This window comes from Panthera tigris, chromosome B1, assembly GCF_018350195.1.
Source record: "Panthera tigris isolate Pti1 chromosome B1, P.tigris_Pti1_mat1.1, whole genome shotgun sequence".
Lineage (NCBI taxonomy): Eukaryota > Metazoa > Chordata > Mammalia > Carnivora > Felidae > Panthera > Panthera tigris.
This window is the reverse complement of record NC_056663.1, coordinates 72,562,587-72,586,724: the sequence shown is the minus strand read 5'-3', so window position 1 is coordinate 72,586,724 and position 24,138 is coordinate 72,562,587. Positions and strand designations below refer to the sequence as shown.

Sequence of the window (24,138 nt, the reverse complement as noted above, 5' to 3'; positions counted from 1 at the left end):
GGAAGAAGCCCAAATGTCCATTAATTGATGAATGGAAAAAGAAGATTTCATAGTATATATGCATGTATACAATGAAATATTACTCAGCCATCAAAAGAATGAAATCTTGCCATTTGCAACGACACAGATGGAGCTAGAGTGTATTATGCTAAGCAAAATAAGTCAGTTAGAGAAAGACAAATACCATGTGATTTTACTCGTGTGTGGAATTTAAGAAACAAAACAGATGAACATAGGGGAAAAGGAAAAAAAGAGAGAGGGTAAGGCAAAACATAAGAGACTCTTAACTATAGAGAATAAACTTAGGGTTGCTGGAGGGGAGGTGGGCAGGGGATGGGCCAAATGGGCAATGGGTATTAAGGAGGGCACTTGTTGCGATGAGCACTGGGTGTTATATGCAAGTGATGAACCATTAAATTCTAGTCCTGTAACCAATATTACACTATATTTAACTCAGTAGAATTTAAATTAAAACTTTGAAACAAAAAATAAAATGGAAAAAACAAAAACAAAACCCCACAAGCACAAATCCTACATGGTAGCACAGATACTCATGACCACAGAGAAGAGAAACACTGAGACTATGGGGTGTCAGGCCCAGTGTCAGTCCCTGGCAGAGTGGGGGATGCAAAGCCTCCCTTGAAGTTAACACTTAAGGGACTCAAACTCATTTTGAGTCAGTGTGTGTTTTACATCTGTCCCCACAAATTTGTCCTCTGATGAAAAAACACATCGTTCCAAGGCAGTTGGGTTGGGACCAAAGCAGTAGGGACACACATAGAAGTCAACCAGCAGAGCATGGAGACTGGAAGGAGTACAGAAACCCAGAGTGAGCCTCACAGACATTCCTCCCTTCCCAGGGCCAAGATTCTTTCTTTTTCTGTAAAAATGTTGGTGTAGAAAGAAAGAAGGAAAGGGAAAGGATGGGAAGGGAAGGGATGGGAAGGAGAGGGAAAGAAAGGGAAGGAAACAATTGGCCCAAAATGGAGTCACTTTTGCTAAGCTCAATCAAGACTTAATTCCTAATCTAATTGCAGTTTCAATCTTTCCCAGGAGTGGAATTTTAAACCAGTCTGTCTGGAAGGTCCTGATCATTACTGGTGAGGTAATCTTGATAAGACCCCTGCCTTCCCCTACAGGAAGGTAACTTACCTGAAATAATCCATTCTTTTAACTTCCTTATCCTGCCCTCTTTCTGCTTATAAAATCCTCCATTTTGTATAGCCCCACAGAGCTCCTTTCTTCTTACCAGATGGGTTGCTGCCTACTTTATGAATCACTGAATAAAGCCAGCTGGATCTTCAAATTTAGTCAGTTGAAATTTTTTTAACAATTCAACTAATATTATCACTAAATCTCATTTTTACTATAGGTTTTACATAAGTGGAATTTCTTGTAAAAATTGTTTAATTTTGAGAGAGAAAAGAGAGAGAGCCCATGAGCAGGGGAGGGGCAGAAGACAGAGAGAGAGAGAGAGAGAGAGAGAGAGAGAGAGAATCCCAAGCAGGCTCTGCACTGTCAGTGCAGAGACCAACGTGAGGCACGATCCTACAAACCCGTGAGATCATGACCTGAGCCGAGATCAAGAATCAGACATGCAACCAACTGAACTACCCAGGTACTCCACAAAATTGGAATTTTTTAAAGCAAATATATGTATTTATGCCTCATAAATGTTAAGTGTTCCTAGAGGTCTAAAGAAACATGAGGTGTATTCAACCTAGAGTGCTAAGATTCCTCCAAAAAGGGATTATCTAATTTTGACCAATGAAGCTGTTCTATGTAACTTCCATGTCAGAACAACCACATTCCATATGACCATCTTTTAATTTTTTTATATATCTTTTCAATATTCTTCCATTGGTAGATCTACCAAGTGGCTCGCTGACATATCACTTAGAAGGTCTGCCTATTACAACAAATGGGACAAAGGTAACCCTGCAAAATAGGTGTTTTTCCTTAAAAAAAAAAAAAAACATTTATATCTCTAAACTTGATTTCAGTCATTTAGTATGTTTTCATTTGGATTTGAACAAATAAGGTTTTTGTTCACTGTATTGGTTAAGTTATATTAGGTTGTTCAGTGCTGTATAGCTTTTACTTTTTGACATAACAAAGAAAATTCTGTGCTTAAAATAAGCTGTGGCTCTCCATACATGATAATTAGTTTTTGCAAAAGTATTCATATTTTAAACATTCTTGGGGCTAGAAAATCCAGTCCTATTTTATAGTATTTTGATGCACATATTCTATGAATTAATTGGCCTTTGCCAAGAGCTGCCTTTCAATCTTCTTTTTCCTAATGTACCTAAATAGTATAATACTTCATTATATCACCATATTTCTGTTTTTCCTTATTCATATATATTTTATTTACTTATGTATTTCTATTTTAATCTAATTTTATTTATTTATTTATTTATTTATTTATTTATTTATTTATTTTTTGAGAGAGAGAGAGACACACAGAGGGGTGGGGGAGGGCCAGAGGAAGGGGCAGAAGGAGACAATTTCATGCCCAGCACAGAGCCCGATGTGGGGCTTCATGCAGGGCTTGATCCGACTATGGTGAGATCATGACCTGAGCCAAAATCAAGAGTTGGAGACTTAATGACTGAGCCACCCAGGTGCCCCATGTATTTTTAAAGAATATCTCTTCATCTCCTAAAACTCCTTTCTCCTTTTTTCCTCTCTAGAAATTGCTGGATCCTTTCCTTCTCCTTAGAATGACTTTCCTGGTTCTTCTTCCTTTTAACCTCATGGAATGCCTTTGACTCATCTCTTTATTGAAATCCCAAGAATAACTAGAATATGTTTTAATAAATGCCTTTTAAGTAGACTATAAAATCGTTGTCCCTTCATAAAAATATATGTAAAAATCAGAGTGGACCTAGATCTCTATTGTCAAGTGAGTTTCTAATGCAAATGTACACATTCCTGTTAAAGGTGCCTGTATCTGAAATCTTTTAAACAATGACTCCATTGGCGCTTTGTCTACACTTGCCAGCTATCTGGATTATGGCCACAGCCAGTTTATATACTTCACTTTCACCATTACCTGTTGTATGTATTTGAGCTATTTGAGCTGAGGTGACTAAAAGGAATGGATTAACCAGCTTTTTATTCCTGATGATAAAAGAGAAGTGTTTGCATTCTCAAAATAAATTGAGACATTTATATCTGCCATCTTTCACTCAAAAAATATTTAGTATCTTCCATTCCCTAGAACATCAGTTGTGGGCAGGAATAGAACAGCAAGCACATTAGCCAAGGTCCTTGATCTCTGAAATGTAGCCTTTTAAATAAACTTAATATCCCAATATCCTTTGATTTTACATCAATCTTCTGTACTCTCTTGGCAAGTTGCCGCTTTTTATGCAGTTACGTGCCTAGTTTAAAAAATTAAAGGAATGAAATAAATTTTCTTAGAATTTCATAAAGCCCCTTGAGATAGCCAGAGCAGAGTTGCCAGATAAAATAAGGAATGCCTTGATGTGGTTTATATGTACAATGGAATACTACTTGGCAATGAGAAAGAATGAAATCTGGCCATTTGCAGCAATGTGGATGAAACTGGAGGGTATTATGCTAAGCGAAATAAGTCAGGCAGAGAAAGACAGATACCATATGTTTTCACTCATATGTGGATCCTGAGAAACTTAACAGAAGACCATGGGGGAGGGGAAGGGGAAAAAAAAAGTTACAGAGAGGGAGGGAGGCAAACTATAAGAGACTCTTAAATACTGAGAACAAACTGAAGGTTGATGGAGGGTGGGGCAGAGGGCAAAGTAGGTGATGGGCATTGAGGAGGGCACCTGTTGGGATGAGCACTGAGTGTTGTATGGAAACCAATTTGATGATAAATTATATTTAATAAATAAAATAAACATCAGTATCTCAAATATAAAGTAAAATAAAATAAAATAAAATAAAATAAAATAAAATAAAATAGTAAGGAATGCCTTGTTAAACTTGAATTTCAGATAAACATAAATAGACATTGTATGTCCCATGCAATATTAGGGATGGCCTGAATTTGACATACCTAAGTATGACCTAAATTAGAGAAATGGACATTTGGAAAGCCAAGAGAATGATACTCACCACCAGGGGATTCCCTTCAATGGCAACAATTTGTCCACTGTATCCTCCACATCCTCTACCCCCACATCCATCCCCATGCACTACACAATATTCCCACAGAATCAGATTAAGATACTTCAAATTAACTAGTCATCTTGATCAATCTTTAGCATATGTGCTTATTAATATGATGTCTTGTACACAAATAGGCATCACAGCATGGTACCCTCTCTCCTACCCACACTTAAAAATATTTCTAATTATTCAAGCCATGGATTACTTCCAAAAGATTCTGCACCAAGAACAGCTGGAAGGGAATTTAGTAATAAGGTGTGGTTCAACTTAAGTGATTGGATCACCATGTTTATATCTGGGGCTCATAAGTAGTTAAGGATATTTTGAATCAGCAGATCAATAGCTTTTATTTTAATTCTAGGACTTTTATCTTTTGCCCACATTATAGGAGATATGAAAGGCAGAATACATGATTGTTATCCTTCAAAATGAACAGTCTTACTAAATTGACACTCCTTGTACACTTGTTGAATTGACAGGATTTGGAGCATCTACAGGTCAGTATGAGACCCTTTGATATAGGCTAAATTGGGTGGTCCAAACACTAAATCTAGGAGATGGGAGAGAGGTGTGTGACATGAGTTAGGGAGAAACTTGATGTAAATCGTATGTTGGCCTTTCAAATATTGCCTCAGTGTCAGAATCTTAAGTGAATCATATGCCAGAGAAGGTTTATTAATGAAATGCAAGTATCTTTGGTTGCTCACTCTAAATGAACTATAAATAGTCCAATTTTCTTAAAATTAAGGAGCTTTATAAGAGTATAAGAAATATATTCAAAATATGAATAGCATATACATCTTAAAGCTCTAAATTACATATGAATTGTTTGATATGACTACGTTATGTTTTCTTTAAGGATGATTAATATTTTTAATGAAAAACTATACAATTAAAAAAATTTTTTTTACTATTTATTTATCTTCGAGAGAGAGAGACAGAGCACGAGCAGGAGAGGGGCAGGGAGAGAGGGAGACACAGAATCTGAAGCAGGCTCCAGGCTCTGAGCTGTTAGCACAGAGCCTGATGCAGGGCTCGAACTCACAAACCCTGAGATCGTGACCTGAGCAGAAGTCAGACGCTTAACCAACTGAGCCACCCAGGTACCCCTAGACAATTTTTATTTTAATCAGTTTACCATTTCATTATTATTTAACTTCTTTTCATTCTGATAGCTAACTTTTAGAAATTCGTATACCTTAGCAGCCTAAGACCAGAGGATTGCAATAAATAGATTAATTTATTTACCATCCAAAATCAACAATAAGAACAATTAAAGCTAAAGGTGGTATAATAGATGTTCCTACTACTATATAAATAATCTTTTCTGTAGTCTTTGATTTTGGAAAATGTTCCTTCTTAAATGCATTCTTTATTTTGGTTCATTGGTGTTTTATGCCTAGAAGTGACAGTGAGGCTATACATTATGTTTGGCATTCCGTCAGCCCCAAGTAAAGCCATTTGTTATTACTTCACACTCTACGTGGGTTTTATCAAAAGTCTTAGCCTGTTTTAGGTGTTTGGATATATCAGATCAGTAGCTATTAGAGCCCATCAGTGCCACCACACTTTGATAAACAAGGTGAGAAGGCCAGGCATTGCAGTTGGAAGGTTTATGCAAGAGTTTGGGGAAGACAGGCAGGGACCAAAACCAGACAGATCACCATCAGTGTTTTGAGTGGGAGTGTTTGAAATGGGCTGGGATTGCAACCTGAAGGATCACTCAGGCAAGGCTTAATTGAGAGCCATGACCCAGTAGACTGGGGTTACAGTAGGGCAAAGCTATTAGCAGGTTGAAACCCATTGGCTTCGCCTTCCCCAGGGAAGCCTGAGGTCATGATCAGGCGTACTGAGAATTTCTTAAGGAACAGCCAGATAAGCTGAGGTCTAGCTCTGAGATAGTACTAAGTATCAGTTCCTATAAATTATTTTGGTAAGCTGTATTTAACTTGCCTTTTCTCTGTCTGGACAGGTACAAGTCTTCCATAGAAAGCTTTGCTACTATGTCAGTATTTCTGACTATTGGGGCAAATCAGCAGCTGTATTTTCAAACTCCCAAGACCTGAGCCATGTTTGTGCGGGATAGCAGTACTCTTCCGGGAGACCTTGGCAGGAGCTCTCTTAGAAGCCAGGTCCTCTGATTTCCTTTTAGCCGCCTTCATGGGACTTTTATTCTCGTCCCTCCCACCCCTACATTCTGGGCCAAGGGCCAGGCTTATAAAACCAGGCTTAGGATCAGGATTTAGACAAACATTGCTTATAAAAATGTCTCTGAATTGCAATAATTAGTCTCCTGTGCAACTGTATTCGGCTTTAAAATGCTATGTGTGATTAGCAATTGCTGTTACTAGAACTAAATCTACGGAGATTAGGTTGGGGATGATATAAATATTCTCAACCAAGGGAGTAAAATAATCTAGGAACGTTTCTTTTACTGTCTCCTTTTAAAGCTTTTAAAACTATTGGACTCTGAGCTCAGGTTCCTAAGTGTTACTGGGGAAGGCTATATACTAGTGTGATTTGATTCTGCTGTAGAGTCAGGCTGTCTGATGTCAGCTAAATGATTCTCCCCCCAGGGCATTTAGAAACAAATGAGGCTATTTTGGGTTATCACAATGACAGGGGAGCAATTCTGACATTGAATGGATAGGAGCCAGTGATGTTAAACTTCCTACAGTGCACATGATAGTCCTGTACAACCAAAAATTACCCTGCACAGAGTTCCCATAGCACACTCATGATTGACAAATACTTGTGATCTCTAGTCGATTCCTAGTTGCATTGCCACTGGTAACTGTACCAAATTATTTGTTTTTCTCAAAACCATTCAGTTACCTCCCTCATTTCATATTCTTGTTTCCTCACTCTTCATTCAACAAAAACTTAACGCAAATTCCCCGTTTTCCCCTTACTATTTTCTCTCTGTGCCCACCCTGTTCTCCTTCCTGCCCTCTCAGCAACAGGAGTCTTTTGTCTCCTTTCCAAGGATAAAGACAGCTTCACCTAAGGCTTTGGTCCCTTCCCATCCCACCCTGCACCACCCCATCCCCAACTCTTGTCTCTTTCATTTTTAATGCCTTGCCAGTCCTTTCTTCCCCTTAGAAAACTACTTGAGTTTTTCTATCCTAAATATCAAATAAAAGCAAAAACAAAACTCTTAAACCTGGTACTTACCCCTTCACATTAACATTCCACTTTATTTCTTCCATGTAGGGCCCAGGCTCTATGAACCATTTTTCACTCAGTGGTTCTATTTCTTCACCATCTACTGGCTCCTAAAACCCTCATAAAATGATTTCTACTCCCCCAGTTCTGCTCTCCTGAAGGTTACCTCAGTGGCCTGTTGCCAGACCACTTGCTCTTCAGATTCCTTGGATTTCTTTGCAAAATGGGATCCTTGATAAACCACATATTAAAGATCATTCTTCCTCACTTTTCTTCAGTTTGCCTCTTGATTGTTCCCAAGAAGACTAGGGCCCGCCACACCATATGACGTTCTTCATTTTCCTGTACCCCTTTTTAGTATTTTCCTATTTTCCTTATTTGTATATGTCCAAGACTCTGTCCCATTTGGGGGGCTCCTTTTCATCTTTGCTTTCCCATACACTGAATGTAGGTGTTGGCCACCCTCCACTTACTGTCCTTAACCTTCTTCTCAACCATGTGGACAATCTGCAAATCTACTAACACACCTAGCCATAACCCCACTCCTCAATTTCAGGCCAGACAAAAGTTACCTGACAGATAATTCCACCTGGCTGATCCCCTGACACTCTCTAAATTTAAAATAATAACAAAATCTAACACATTCTGGTATATTTCTTTGATAGCACTTTAAGCTTGGTGGTCATTTTTATAGGTGACTGTCTTCACTACCAACCTGGGAACTCCTTGAAGACAAGGATGGTTTCTTACTTAATTTTTGCTCCAGTATCTGGTGCTTTAAAAATGTTAATTGAGGGGTACCTGGGTGGCTCAGTCAGTTAAACATCTGACTCTTGATTTCGGCTCAGGTCTTGATCTCATGATTCATGGTTGGTCATGAGCTCGATCCCAGCGTTGGGCTCCACGCTAAGCATGGAGGCTGCTTCAGATTTTCTCTCTCTCTCCTCCTCTGCCCCTCTCCCACCCCCTCCCTCAAAAAACCTATTTATTAGATAGTAAAGAAATTGATGAGTGAGTGAGGACTTGAGGTTCCTTAGAAAAGAGATGTGTCTTTCAAATCTGTAGTCCAGTGCTGGCCTAGTGCTTGGCACATAGTAGGTACCAAGCAAATATCTTGAGTGAATCTATCTTCTCTTCTTCCAAAATCAGCACCTTCTATTTTCTTTCCTATCGATGTCAATGATATCCGCATTTTCCTACTCAACCAAGTTGCAGACCTCAATGTTCTCTGATTCTTCCACAGTCACTAAATCCAATGAATCACCGTGTTCGGTAAGGCTCCCTCAAAGATTTTAAATACTCCCTTTTACAGGCATACCTTGTTTTACTGTGCCACACCTTATTGCACATTGCAGATACTGTGTTTTTTTACAAATCGAAAGTTTGTGGCAACCCTGCATGGAGCAAGTCTATTGGTGCCATTTTTCCAACAGTATTTGCTCACTTTGTGTTTCTGTGTCATATTTTGGTAACTCTTTCAATATTTCAAACGTTTTCACTATAATTATGTTTGTTAGGGAGATCTGTGATCAGTGACCTTTCATGTTGCTATTGTAATTGTTTTGGGGCACCACGTGCCCACATAAGACAACAAGCTTAATCAATAAATGTTGTGTGTATTCTGACTGCTCCATCAACCAGCCATTACCCTATTGTTCTTCCTCTCCCTGGGCCTCTCTCTTCCCTGGGACACCGCAGTGTTGAAATTGGGCCAATTAATAAGCCAACGATGGCCTCTAAGTGTTCACGTGAAAGGAAGAGTGACACTTCTCTTACTTTAAGTCAAAAGCTAGATATGATTAAGCTTAGCGAGGAAGGTGTGTCAAAAGCCAAGACAGACTGAAAGTTAGGCCTCCTGTGCCAAACAGCTAGCCAAGTTGTGAAAGCAGAGGGACGAGTTCTTGAAGGAAATTAAAAGTGCTACTCCAGTGAACACACGAATGATAAGAAAGTGAAACAGTCCTCATGCTGGTATGGAGAAAGTGTGAGTGGTCTGGATAGGAGATCAAAGCAGCCACAACTTTCCCTTAAGCCAAAGCCTAATCCAGAGTAAGGTCCTGACTCTCTTCAGTTCTATGAAGGCTGAATGAGATGAGGAAGCTACAGAAGAAATGTTGCAAGTTAGCAGAGATGGGATCCTGAGGCTTAAAGAAAGAAGCCGTCTCCATAACATCAAAGCACAGCGTGAAGCAAGTGCTGATGTGGAAGCTGCAGCAACTTATCCAGGAGATCCAGCTAAGATAATTCACGAAGGCAGCTACACTTAACAACAGATCTTTCAATGTAGACTAAATAGCCTTATACTGGAAGAAGATGTCATCTAGGACTTCCGTAGCTAGAAAGGAGAAGTTGGTGCCTGGCTTCAAAGCTTCAAAGGACAGGATGACTCTCTTGTTAGGGGCTAATGCAGCTGGTGAGTTTAAGTTGAAGCCAGTGCTCACTTACCATTCTGAAATCCTAGGTCCCCTAAGAATTACACTAAATCTGCTCTATAATGGAACAAGAAAGCCTGGATGACAGCAGAGCTGTTTAAAATGTGGCTTACTGAATATTTTAAGACCACTGTTGAGACCTACCATTCAGGAAAAAATCCTTTCAAAATATGACTGCTCATTGACAATGCACCTGATCACCTAAGAGCTCTGATGAAGATGTACAATGCGATTAATGGTGTTTCCATGCCTGCTAACACAACATCCACTCTGCAGCCCATGGATCAAGGAGCATTAGACTTTCAAGTCTTATTATTTAAGAAATACATTTCATAAGGCTGTAGCTGTCATAGGTAGTGATTCCTCTGATGGACCTAAGCAAAATAAAGTAAAATCTTCTGGAAAAGAGTCACCATTCTAGATGCCATTAAGCACATTGGTGATTCATGGGAAGAAGTCAAAATATCAATATTAACAGGAGTTTGGAAGAAGTTGATTCCAGTTCTCATGAATATGACTTTAAAGAGTTCAAGACTGCAGTGGAGGAAGTAACTGCAGATGTGGTGGGGACAGAGAGAGAATTGCAGTTAGAAGTGGAACCTGAAGATGTGACTGAATTGCTGTGATCTTATAGTGAAACTTTCACAGATGTGTTCCTTCTTATAGATGAACAAATAAAATGGGGTTTTTTTGACATGGAATCTACTCCCGGTGAAGATGCTGTGAAGACTGTTGAAATGACAGCAAAGGATTTAGACTATTATATAAACTTAGTTAATAAAGCAGCAGCATGATTTGAGAGGACTGACTCCAATTTTGAAAACTCTACTGTGGGTAAAATGCTATCAAACATCAGCCCAAGCTACAGAGAAATTGTTTGTGAAAGGAAGAGTCAATGCAAACTTCATTGGTGTCTTAATTTAAGAAAGGGCTGCAGCCACCCTGACCTTCAACAGCCACCACCTTCATCAGTCAGCGGCCATCAACATCAAGGCAAGACCACCAGCAAAAAGATTATGACTCATTGAAAGGTCAGATGATGGTTAGCATTTTTTTAGCAATGAAGTATTTTTAAATGAAAGTATGTACATTGTTTTTTTTAGACATAATGCTACTGCACACTTAATAGACTACAGTATAGTAGAGAGAATGAGAGGAAGGGCATTCCAAGTTCAGGGAACAGAGAGAGAGAATTTGCAAGTAGGAAATAGGAATCCACGAGTCCGAGGACCAAGTGGTAAAGCTTGGACTTTACCATCCCCAGAGTGTAGGCTGTCCTGTCCCAACTCCATGTTTTGGATCGCATGATTTCTTTCTATCATCCCGCTCTTCTTCCCATCCATCTTTCACCACCAAAATACTCATATCTACCCTTATAAATCCTAGCTCAAATAATTCTTCCCCTATGAACTGTCCTTAATTCTTCCAGGCAGGAAGAATCTCCTTTATTTTTTCAACCCCTTCTGCTTTCCTTTGGCCTGTGTGTCTCTCAATCTTGTATTAATGTTGTTGTATCCATTTTCTGGCACCATCAGTTCCTTGAAGTATAGGGAGTATGTTCTACCTCTGTGCTGGGCACCACGCACACAGTAAATGCTCACTAAATATTTGTGAGCCTTGGATCACTCTTTTAAAAGAGTTTTAGTATCAATTTGTAAGCTAGTATTTCATGGCAAACAAAATCTTTTTTTTTTTTCTTTCCAGAATATCCTTTCAATAAGAAAATATCTTTAGTGAAAGCGATCATTAAAACGACTTTTTTTGAGAGTTTTTTTTTTTGGGGGGGGGGCATTTAAAATACTTTCAGTTATTAAGTTATATCATTTGGGGTCCATTTTATAATTGGTATTAGAATGAATTTTTGAGAATAGAAAGTAAAAGCTACTGGAGAAAAAGTAAGAGAAATTTCTAATTTAATTTATGAGAATTTTAAGGATTATATTAAGATTTATTAGTTTCTAAAGGTTTACTTTTTTATGTTTAAATGTTTATTTATTTTGAAAGAGAGAGAGTGAGAGAGGGCAAGCAGGAGAAGGGCAGAGATAGGGAGAGAATCCCACGTAGGCTCTCTGCTGTCAGCACACAAACTGTGAGAGATCATGACCTGAGCTGAAATCAACAGTCAGATGCTTAACCAACTGAGCCACCCAGGCACCCCTAAAGGTTTACTTTTTAAGTTAGTTTTATGTAGGTGGAAAGATTCAGTCAGCTGTTTTTTCACATACATTGTAAATGTCACTTATGAATAGTTATGTAATTAAATAAAATATTGCAGGACTAGTTACATTTTTCAGGTTTCTGAATTTTTTTTGTTTTGTTTTAAAAAAACAAAACTTTTGCCCCAAAGAAATTAATTTGCATCATAACAGAGGTATTTAGTCAGAAAAAGCAAACCTTATATATTCTATTGCTTTTCAGTTTATTTCAGTGAATATTCAGTTTTGAATAAAGCAATAAAGTACATTTCTTAAGAGTATAATAGTTCCTTAAATATTCAGCATTAAGTTTATTCTTTCTTTCTTTCTGTCTTTCTTTCTTTTTTTATTTTTTTAATTTTTTTTTTTTACATTTATTTATTTTTGAGAAACAGAGTGAGACAAAGCATGAGCGGGGGAGGGGCAAAGAGAGAGGGAGACAGAATCTGAAGCAGGCTCCAGGCTCTGGGCAAGCGGTCAGCACAGAGCCTGATGCGGGGCTCAAACCCACGAACTGTGAGATCATGACCTGAGCTGAAGTCAGACGTTCAACCGACTGAGCCACCAGGCGCCCCAAGTCAAGTTTATTCTTGTGTGTCAGGCACAGTTATAGATTTATGCCCACATATGGCTTTCCCCAGGACATGGTTATTTTGGACCACCTAAATCCACCCACACTTTAAGTATTTAAGCAGATGTGATATATTCATTGATCTGTAAAGATGCTGATAGAAATTATCCTTACCCTGTCACCCTATCCCCTTTGTTATTTGTAGGATGTCCTGAGATTAGAGCTATTTGCACTAGGGACTAAAATACTAATTACCTTGTGTAATTCCAATTTAGTACTCATTAAAAATCTTCCCTAATCAATTGGACTAACTAGCACCAATAGCATGGGTCATTGAATTTAAACATTACTTCAGTTGTGCCTGCTTCAGCAGCACATATACTAAACATTACTCCAGAATACAATATTTAAAATAATATGGCATTATCAATATTTGGATAATGGAATCTATACTTGAAGAAACAAATCCTAGGAAATGTGTAGACCTAGGAAAGCAATTTCTGATTCTGTTAACCAGAGAAGCATATGGCTACCACATGGCTTACCTTCTGGTCAGTAATACAGCCAGCCACACACACACACACACACACACACACATGCACACACACACAGGGTGTTGCAACTTTTCTGAGAACAAAGAGCATGTTTCGTCATTCTGCCTAATAAACTCATGTTTCCTATCGGTACCAGGGAACGCCACACAAAGCATGTCTTTGAATATCTTTGAATGCCTTCATGCTTAGATTGGTTCCTAAAGGGTTGGGGTTTTCTTGGTATAACATCATTTCCTCAGTGTGTACAATCATAAGGAAATCATGAAAGCTATAATACATTAAATTTAAGATTTTTATTTTCTGGATATGTAGAATTGGAGCAAAATCATATCCTTTTCTTGGGGCCATCTGGTAACCTCACTAAAAAGGAAAAAGTAAATATGTTTCTAGTTGCTTTGAACAAACCCATATGCTGCCAGTCGTTACTAAAACTGGCCAATGAGAGAGTTGAATTTCACTAGTGTATTCTGAGATATACTCTGATCATCCTGTAGTTTCTATAGCTAGATTCTGGGCAGATATATTTTCTTTCTTGTATTTTCATTTCATACTTTCCAAAGACGATCTATAATCAATTGATATGTTCTATTTTTCTCTATAATTCACCAATAATAATTTAGCCAAAACAAACAGGAAATTCTCCTGGAAGTCTGATCCCTAATGAATTCTGAAACTAAGCTCAGCATATTAAAGGAAGTAATTAAGAAGGCACCCCATTGTGTTTAGATATGCTGGGTCAGCCAAAACAGGATTTTTCTATTTTTATGAGCTTTTGTCAAATTTAAAGTATGTTACATTTTAAAACAAAAATTTAAAAGAATTTCTCAGTAGCCTTACTACTCTGTAAATATTTTTTAAAATTATTCTTCATGTAATGTAAAGATGACTTTTTGAAACAAATGGCCTAGATGTGCCAATAAAAGTACCTATTCAATTTGCCAAAAAAAAAATACCACAAGTATTTTCTAGTTAATTGTGTGCACACATTCCGTATAACATAGCGGCCACGTACTAACCATTAATTGTGAAGGACTATAGAGGTCATCCGGTTCATCACCTTACTTCAGAAAGGACTGATCCTGTATTACCCCTGGAACATGGTTGGTTAATGTGCTTTTATTGTTTTTTTAAGGTGTTTTTTTTTTTTAGGTTTATTTATTTTTGAGAGAGACAGAGCATGAGCGGGGGAGGGGCAGACAGGGAAACACAGAATCCAAAGCAGGCTATAGACCCTGAGATGTCAGCACAGAGCCCAAGGTGGGGCTTGAACTCAGAAGCGCGAGATCATGACCTGAGCTGAAGTTGGACACTTAACCGACAGAGCCACCCAGGCGCTCCAGCTAATGTGCTTTCTAATCTCTTGCTCTTACACTTTGTTTTTTTACATTGCAGTCCTAGTCCTAACCCGCCTTTTCATGGTGCTCATGGTTTGCCAAGCACTGCTGCACTTTTCACACTGGTGCCTCTAACCCTTCTAGCAGCTCCCTTGACTAGCGACCGCCAGACTTTTTCTTTTGTTCTCTTGCCTCTTACTGAACTCAACTCTGACTTTAGATAGACTCTCCTCTCTTTCTTCTCATATTCTCGTGTTCATACTTCCTTCGCACTCTTTTTCTTTTTCTACCCTTGTCCCCTATTTGTGTCACTGCATTATCTCCTGCCATTTTTTCCCCCTTCTCCTTCTATCACCTTTTTCTAGCACTTTCATCTATCCTAAAAATCCTTAGCTGGCAGTCTTTGCTGGGTCCTGAGCTCTCAAGGTAAGCAGAGGGAGTGCCTACAACTCCCAAGCCTGCACCACCCACTTGTTCCCATCCCTGTTGGGGGCAGAAGTCTAATGGGCTCGCAGGCAGCAATTGCAATCATCAGTGCGCAGTGCCAGTTTGGTCTGGAGATAATCACTCAGTCAGTTACATTGCCATTCAGATTAGCAGTCTTGTGAGAAATAAAAGCCCGCCCTCTCTGATGAGTGTTTCATGTACATTCTTCCCAGCAAAGATCTTTTAAAGCAGTGTTTAAGAAATGTGAGCTCGCATCAGTCACCTGGAAGGCTTGTTAAAACAGATTGCTGGGGCGCCTGGGTGGTTCAGGCGAAGTCGTCCGACTTCGGCTCAGGTCATGATCTCGCGGTCCGTGAGTTCGAGCCCCGCGTCGGGGCTCTGTGCTGACAGCTCAGAGCCTGGAGCCTGTTTCAGATTCTGTGTCTCCCTCTCTCTCTCTGACCCTCCCCCGTTCATGCTCTGTCTCTCTCTGTCTCAAAAGTAAATAAACGTTTAAAAAAATTAAAAAAAAAAAACAGATTACTAAACGCACCCCTTTCTGCAGTGGAAATTAGACATCGGCAGTTCTGGCTGACCGTGCCAACACTGCCTGTCTGCAGGTCACTGGTGGAGTAGCACTACTGCTCAGTTCTTTTCAATTTTCTGATCACGAACTTAAATGATTCTGGCTCATTTCAAGGCCAATTACCTGTATTCTTCTTCCTTTGGAAATGATTTTCAGACAATCCCCGGGGAGTGACTTTCGGTCATGACGTTACATTCTTACGGCTAAGGAACGCAAATCTCTTCAGCTTTTTACAAAATGTATGCTGTAAATCTGTTATCACTGTTAATTGCCCTCTTCCATTTCTCCTACCGGTTGTCTGCACCATCCTCGGGTTGCAGATAGGCAAAACAAACTTAATAATCTATACGGTGTTTCACTTGAAAAGAGACTTGTCTAATTTAGACTTTGGTATGTGGATTAACTTCTGGTTTCCGTGTATTTTATTTATTTATTAATACACATGTATATCGGTGTGTATTTGGCACCTGTGAATAGATGGCACCAACATGTACCGTGCAAAGTGAACTAGGATACAAAAAATTTAACCCATGCATCTAGCACTCAAGTTGCTTTGCAACTCTTTAGGGATATAAAACAAAACAACAAGATGACAACAAAACAAACAAAATCCCAGTGAAATAGAACTTTTAGAACTGGAGTGGACCAAATAAACATCAAGCCTTGAGTAGCAAAACAAAATTGAAACAGTAATTCAAGGGGAAATGGTTGAGTCAGTCATGCTTAACTGAAAAAAGGGTGACCCTGATAATGATTGTTCCTTTGAACATCAGTACCCATACAAATATATTTTCTGTCTAGGCCATCACTTGATATATGCCACCTTTTGTAATCATTGGTTGTGTACGTCCTGTCTTCAACTACCATTGATGGCCCTCCAAGACCGAGATGATGTCTCATGCATTTTCATATTACCAACACTTAATATAGCATAAGTATGCGTTTCCAACTTACTGTTGATTAAATAAGGGCAAGTGGACACAGGACATAAGCTGGTTGGCAAATAGAATGGTCATTGAATCAGTTTTGTAAAGCTTACTAGATAATTTCACATCAACCATATTAAAGATCCTTCTAGGAGGCACCGTCTAAGCCCAAGCACAATGTCCTGTGTGTAGAAGGACCTCACTACATCAGCTCATTCAATGGGTATTCCTTATTTATTAAAAGTCTAACTGACCTACTCAGGGTCTTTTAGCACTTGTTAATTTACTTTTTCCTCCTGACAACCTAATGATACTGGGCAGGAGGTACAGCACACAATTAAAAAATAATTTACCTAAGGTCACAGTAGTTGAGCCAAGATTCAACCAGGGAGTCTCCCAAGTCTGTGCTTTTGATGACTACACTGTATTATCTTACCTCTCAAAGCATGCCCATCACAGTCTTCATCTCTGCAACAAGGTGACACTCTCCCTTGCATTATTTCTTTTCGCAGAGTTGGACATTGTTGCTTCCAAGGTATAATGGGATGTGTGGTACGTGTGGGTTTGAGGTTTCACTTTGATCTAGCGCTAGCTAATACACTTAAAGTGATTCAACTTTTAAAAATAGGAGTTAATCTTGGCCAACATTTCATCCTTCTTTGAGCTCCTAAAGGACTTCATATTATTCTCTTGTCCAGGAGAATATTCTCTTGTCTCTTGTCTTCCAGGATTATTATGGAAGACTGGTATACATCCTGCAGGGCAGAAATGTTTGTTCAGTAAATCAGGAAATAGATAAAAGAAGTCTGGGGAGAATTCCGGATCCTCCTGAAATTCACGAGCAGACTTTTCTTTTTGAATGTAATCACAGTAATTATAAAAGTATGGTTAATAACCGTTCTTACATAATTTTCCATTTTTTCATTAAGCCCACATTCCACCTGGTTATGTGTACAAGGAAAAATGGGTCAAATTTATATTAACAGTCATTGACTTACGAGGGAAATAGTAACCTAGGGCATGTTCTCTTATTTGAAATTAATCTTTGCTTGAAATTACACATCTAGACATTTCTCTTAAAAATGGCTTTTGAGTAATAATGAATATACTTAATACTATGTAAAATTGGTAACTGAAATTGCACAGTGAAAAAACAAATCAAAGGCTAGTTGTTTCAATTCCTCAAGGTAAAGTTTAAGAGGAAATGAAAATTCTCCCTGATACCAGTCTTCTGATTAACATAATATATGCTACAAAATGAACAGTATATGAAGAAAATGCAAAATTGTTTTAAATCATTGATGGTGAATCTATCTTCTGTCTGTCTTACTGCTATAGCACATATTGAATGTGTAAATTCTCGTATCAGTGCCTATGCAATCAGGATATTCTACTTCCATAATAAATTTATTTCTTATCCATCCTTGCATAATTACAATTACGTTCATTTTTCCACGTTATTATTCAAGAAATTAACAAAAACAATGCTTAAAATATCAGGAAAACATGTTGTTACTAGATGACAGTATCTATACTACATCCAAGCAATTCAGCTGCCTTTCCCTCTTCATTTAATTTCCCCATTTCTGCTTCTCCTTTCACAGATACACACTTTGGTCACAATACTCTGTTTCACACTGTCCTAGACAGTGTTACAGTGTTGATCTTCTCTGAATTACTTCCATGCATGTATACATAAATATTACATATATATATGTATATATATATATATATACATCTTATATATGTCTATATATCTATATATCTATATATATCTATATATATATATAGATATATATATATATATATCTTCTGTCCAGTGCTCATTAAGCTTAGAGCGTGGGAAAAATAGAGATATGTACTAGTAGTACATACTATTAATATACATGTTTGTTTGTATACATATCTATATTTTTCCTATATATATGTATATAACAATCCATTAGAACATACTATTAATATATGTGTTGTTTGTATACATATCTATATTTTTCCCATGCTCTAAGCCCAATGAGCACTGGACAGAAGATACAATTCTTATATCTGTCTTGTCATTAGTAAATCTTCCCTGGAAACACTCATGAACTGTCTGTTGAGATATTCTGATTTCAGCGTATACTTTGTGGTATATGGTCTGGTCCGTGCTCAAAGGCTAATATTGCTTGAAGGCAAAAAATTTTAGGGGGAAAAGTATGTCTTGTTGGCATCCTCATGACTAACACAATATATGCTGTGGGTAGACTTCCTGCTTTCTACCACCGATTTTGCCTCCTGGCAAACAGTTTTGAATTTTAAGGCTGATAGCAGTATGCCAGTGCCAGTGCTGTAGCAGAGAAACTGGAAAGGTGTTTCTGTACTTTAAAACACAGGTTTCACCGTGGCATAAGGCATCTTCAAACTAATTGTCAATGGAGCAGTGGGGAAAACCAGCTGAGGATTGGTGGAAGCCCATTGCTGATACGAAGGGTATCATTGTCATTGCTGACACTTGGGAGGACAGACCAGTAACTGTAAGGATGGCGGCTGGATGAAACTATGGCTAGACTTTAATCAGAGTGTTAGGAAGAGGGATTGCTCCTATACAGCGCTGGGCGTGCTTGTCCATAAGGACCATACTATACCTATCCTGTAAAATGCTCTTCAGTTAAAGCCGCTATTGTCGAGGACATGCTTTTTACCTTTCATCTGTCAAAGAATGATAGAGACAAATCCAAAGAATACACGGGCCAGTTTGAAGGAGCTTCCACAAGACAAACTTGAAATAATATGACCGTCAAAATAAATAACATATTAAAGGGTTATGATCGATGGAATAAAATAATACAGCGAAGTCCAAAATAATGTCAATAAATAGGGGAGAATGGAAAGCTTTTCCTTATGATAGAAATCTAACTTCTTACTGTAGAAAAAATGATGAAAATTGAAAAAAATTACCATTTGGCAGGATTTTGGATTCCTGGACCCCATTTCAATGGGGCAGGATAGGGATGCAGTTTTCCCTTAACACCAACAGTTCTCTGGACACCAACTCCAAATGGATGTCCTACAGTTCAACCTATTCTGACACCATCTACCTCGAGATAGCAACAGCTTGCTGGTCATGGGCTCAGTTCTACAGGACTTTTCTTCTCTACCCCCACTTCAGATGCCAGTCTAAAGCACAGGTTGTTGTTACCTGTACTTCTGGCTGCCTGGTTATAAATCAGAGGTTCCCATTATTCCCTCCTTGGGTTTGATGAATTTGCTAGAGCGGCTCACAGAACTCAGGAAACCCCATTTATTCACCAGATTGTCTATCTGTTATAAAAAGATACAACTCAAGAACAGCCAGGTAGAAGAGAGGCATGGGACAAGGTATGTGGGAAGGGGCACGGAGCTTCTCTGCTACATCTCCCTACATGGCAGTCTCCCTACACCTTTATGTGTTCATTAACTTAGAAGCTCTACGAACCTTGTCCTTATGGAGGCTTCACGGCATAAGCATGGTTGATTTTTTTTTTTTTAATTTTTAACGTTTATTTATTTATTTATTTTTAATTGGTTTTTTTTAACGTTTATTTATTTTTGAGACAGAGAGAGACAGAGCATGAATGGGGGAGGGTCAGAGAGAGGGAGAGACAGAATCTGAAACAGGCTCCAGGCTCTGAGCTGTCAGCACAGAGCCCGACGCGGGGCTCGAACTCACGAACTGAGAGATCATGACCTGAGCCGAAGTCGGCCACTTAACCGACTGAGCCACCCAGGTGCCCCTAACGTTTATTTATTTATGAGACAGAGAGAAACAGAGCATGAACAGGGGAGGGTCAGAGAGAGGGAGACACAGAATCTGAAACAGGCTCCAGGCTCTGAGCTGTCAGCACAGAGCCCGACGTGGGGCTCGACCTCACGAACTGAGAGATCATCATGACCTGAGCCGAAGTCGGCCGCCCAACCGACTGAGCCACCCAGGCGCCCCAAGCATGGTTGATTAAATCACTGGTTTTGGGTGACTGATTTAATCTCCAGCCCCTCCCTCCTCAGCGGAGGTCAGGGGGGTAGGACTGATAATTCCAACCCTCTAATTACATGGTTTGTTTCTCTGGTGACAACCCCTGTCCTTAGGTGGTCTAGGGGCATTGCAAAAGTCACCTCATTAAAATAACAAAAGATACCTGTATTGCCCTCCTGGCTTAAGAAATTCCCCAAGGTTTTAGGAGTTTTGTGTCAGAAATGGGAGGAAGACCACATATATTTCTTATTAGAAATCACAACCATCTTAGTAATAACTGATTCAGGCAAGAATCATCCGTGGATGCTAAAACTGGTAGAAAGGTAGATATTACCAGGATATGTAAGTAGTCTCAACTGAGCAATGTTATCACTAGCATCAGTTCTAAGCATCTAAGCATCAGGCTAAGACCACCAGGAACACACCTGTAGTCGAGCAAGCTGGGATTATTGTTGCAGTAAGGAACAACGCACACCATGAGAAACCATGGGACGGTTCAGTGAAAGGAAGTTAGAAGGGACTTACAGGATTTGGGGGTGGTTAGGTAACTCTGGAGAGCGGTAAAGAAAATGGTTCTGAATTGGAAGCTGTCAGGAAGTATGGGTAATTCTATCATTGGGTATCTCAGGAAATCATATACAGAAGGAAGGAAGACTAGACTGAAGCTAGAGCCATAATTGGCAAAGCAGCCACAGGCATACATATTACCCAAGATAGAGGGAGGTTTGGCCATTAGTGCAATGATGACAGTGTTCATTGTTTTGTCTGTGTTCAGACATGATAATGGAGGGGTCTTGTCACAAGGTCCCAGAGTGGCCTTGACTAATATTGATATTCTGGGAAACAGTTTCTGTTCAACACAAGAGCACCGAGGCCCAGCTCTGAGTGCCAGTGCATCTCCTAGCAACACCAAGGCCTAGATGGTGGCATTCTCAGACAGCAGAAGTCAGGGACTGCTTTTCTTTTTCTCACTAGTAACCCATTAACCAGAACCAACCAAATCAACATCACGTGCCTACTGATACGAAAAGGAAAACAACATCACTCTTGGGGCATTCCTGCCAAAAATACATACCTGAACCTAATCAGGGGGAATATCAAACACAAACTCATTGATAGGCTACAAAAGAGCAGGCCTGCATTCCCCAAAAATGTCAATATCATGAAAGAGATTGAGAAATCGCTCTAGATTAGAGATGAGCCAAACATACCAGACTGCAATCTATGAATTGGAATTTTCTTTTGCTATAGCAGACATTACTGGGATAATTGGCAAATCCTAAATAAATCTGGAGTTGAGATGATTGTAGCAGCATTAATTTTCTGATTTTGATAATGATACTGTGATATTTAGGACTCTTTTAGGAAGCACATTGAAGAATTTAGGGGTAAAGGGGCATCATATCTACAAATTATTCTCAAATAGTTCAGAAAAAAAAATGTGTGTGTGTGTGTGTGTGTGTGCGCGCAGAGAGAGAGAAAGGATAAAGTAAAATTTGGAAAATCTGGGAGAAGAATACATGGGAATTCTTTATATAACTTTTGCAACTATTTGTAATTATATCAGAAGTTAAAGAAAAAATGCCTTCCCTTTCCCATTTACCAGTGCTTTTCTTTTTTGAGTAAATGTTATCTTGGTTGATGGGGGATTCAGCCTTGGTGTTTTGGTCACCACATTCTTGAGTGAAATGTCTATTATATGCATATTTACATCTAAGTCTCCTTTCTTAATTTTTTATGGCTATTATAAGACAGACAGGGGGTTTCCTTGGGGGGGGTAGCTAATTCCTTTAGCAGTCCTTACATTTGGTAAAATGTATTATAATTCATCTTGTCTTAATTCCACAGATATGAATTGCTAGGAACATATGCATTCAACTTTATTTTGAAAAATTGTCTTGGCGGTGGAAGCACCGCCTCATTGAGAAGTGATCCACGGGTAAGCATCTAAACATTGCATGTTTTCTCTTTTGTGTCTTTCTTCCATGTGCTGTTGACATTAGCCTGTATCAACAATATTCTATAAAACATAGCATATACACTAATACTACAGGGCTTTCAGTTCGGAATGAGGAAGAAAATAGGAGTGAAGTCTTCTTGGATAACTTAGTGAGAAAGTTATCTTCATTATGAGTGTTGCTTAGAAAACTATCTCAAGATTTAAGAAAAGAGTTCATTTAGACTTAATCTTGAAGCTAAAGAGTATTTGGTCTTCCATAGATTAAGGAGAGCCATTATTTGAGGTAAAGAAAAGTATTATTTTATTATCATTGTCAAGAACAAGCTGAAGCCACCCACATACCATGGAACTGTGTTGAAATATGCCTGGGTCATCCTAAGAAGGAGCTAAAGTCAGTTAACTTAAGCTCAGTCCAATGTATCACTTAGCCTTAAAATTTTCCTATTACTTTGTAATGTTGCTATGTTTAGATCTTCTTAATAATTGACAACTAGTGGTGTCTCTGTAATTTTTAGTAAAAGCGTTGTTACAATATCTCATTCAGTGGGAGTTTCTCATAGGTTCTCACATGTGAATATATATATATGTATATATGTATATATATATATGTATATATATGTATATATATGTATATACATATGTGTGTGTATATATATATATACATATATATGTATGAGTTGCCTTACTGAGGACTCCACTGTATCAACCTCACTCAGCATCATTACTTTTGTCAATAACCTGAGATTTGGCACAACTGTTTATTGATTGATTGATTTTTAATTAGAGCGCAGGAGTAGGGGGAGAGTGACAGAGGGATTGAGAGAGAGAGAGAGAGAGAGAGAGAGAGAGAGAGAGAATCTCAAGCAGGCTCCATGCACAGTGCAGAGCCCAACTCGGGGCTTGATCCCACAACCCTGGGAACATGACCTGAGCCAAAATCATGCATCTGACTGAGCCACCCAGGCACCTCTTTCTTTTCAATTTTTTTCTTTTTTGGTTTTTGTTTTTGTTTTGAGAGGGAGAGATCAGCTTTGGTAAAGGCAGTTCTCAAGATGTGAAGGCCACTTGCCTGAAAATCACCTGCGGTGCTTGTTAGAATGAAGATTCCTGCCTCCACCTCAAACCTATTCATTTGGAGGCTCTTGATGGGAGGCTCTGAAGCTATAAATAGGGACTTTGAAGTTCATTCAGAAAGATGACTCTTTGCCTAAGGTAATACAGTCTTAAACACAGAACTAATTTTGAAATATTAACCAATGGATTTAAGGTTCTTAATTAATTAATAAGTATAACTTCATAAATAAAATGGTAAATATAATTATTAGATAAAATTTAAGTGGGAGTTTTATTTAATGCCCACTGTGAACTCAGAACATTTATGAATACTTAAGTTTTAATCAAGGATGATGGATTTCTAGATAATGTTGCCAAATGAGTTTTTTTAAGTCACATTTGTGGTCAGTAATCTTGGCAATAAACTTTTTTTACAATATCAATAATTATTCTTTCTTATTTATTCTTCCTGAATTTGGCATTCTGAAAAAAGAACAATTGATAGATATTCTACATTGAAGGTTTAAATATGTAGAGAAAAATCTTCAAGATTTCTTCCATTTAATCTATACAGCAAAATACTTGGTTAAATTATACTCACTTTTTAAAAAAAGACGAAAGGCAGAAATTGTTATTTGAAAACCAAATGGTACAGCCATAAAGGACATTCAGTAGTCCCCCCTCATCTTCAGGGGATAGTTCCCAGTCCCCAAGTTTGCAGATAGTTCTGTGAAAACACAGATACTACCAAACCCTATATATACTATGTTTTTTTCCCATACATGTATAC

At 38.5% G+C, this 24,138-nt stretch overlaps 1 long non-coding RNA gene across 8 annotated transcripts in view; it reads left to right on the top strand.

The window, feature by feature from the left end:
- LOC122237937 overlaps positions 1 to 24,138 on the top strand; it is a 108,953-nt gene that overhangs the window by 81,745 nt on the left and 3,070 nt on the right. For 5 of the 8 annotated variants that reach the window (XR_006216723.1, XR_006216726.1, XR_006216728.1 and 2 more), the window contains 3 exons: positions 1,868 to 1,932; positions 4,547 to 4,655; positions 22,184 to 22,274. This is a non-coding gene — a long non-coding RNA (uncharacterized LOC122237937). Of the gene's footprint in view, positions 1 to 1,867; positions 1,933 to 4,546; positions 4,656 to 22,183; positions 22,275 to 23,311; positions 23,559 to 24,138 lie in introns of those variants that run through there. The other 3 variants (XR_006216725.1, XR_006216724.1, XR_006216727.1) reach the window with 3 other exon arrangements.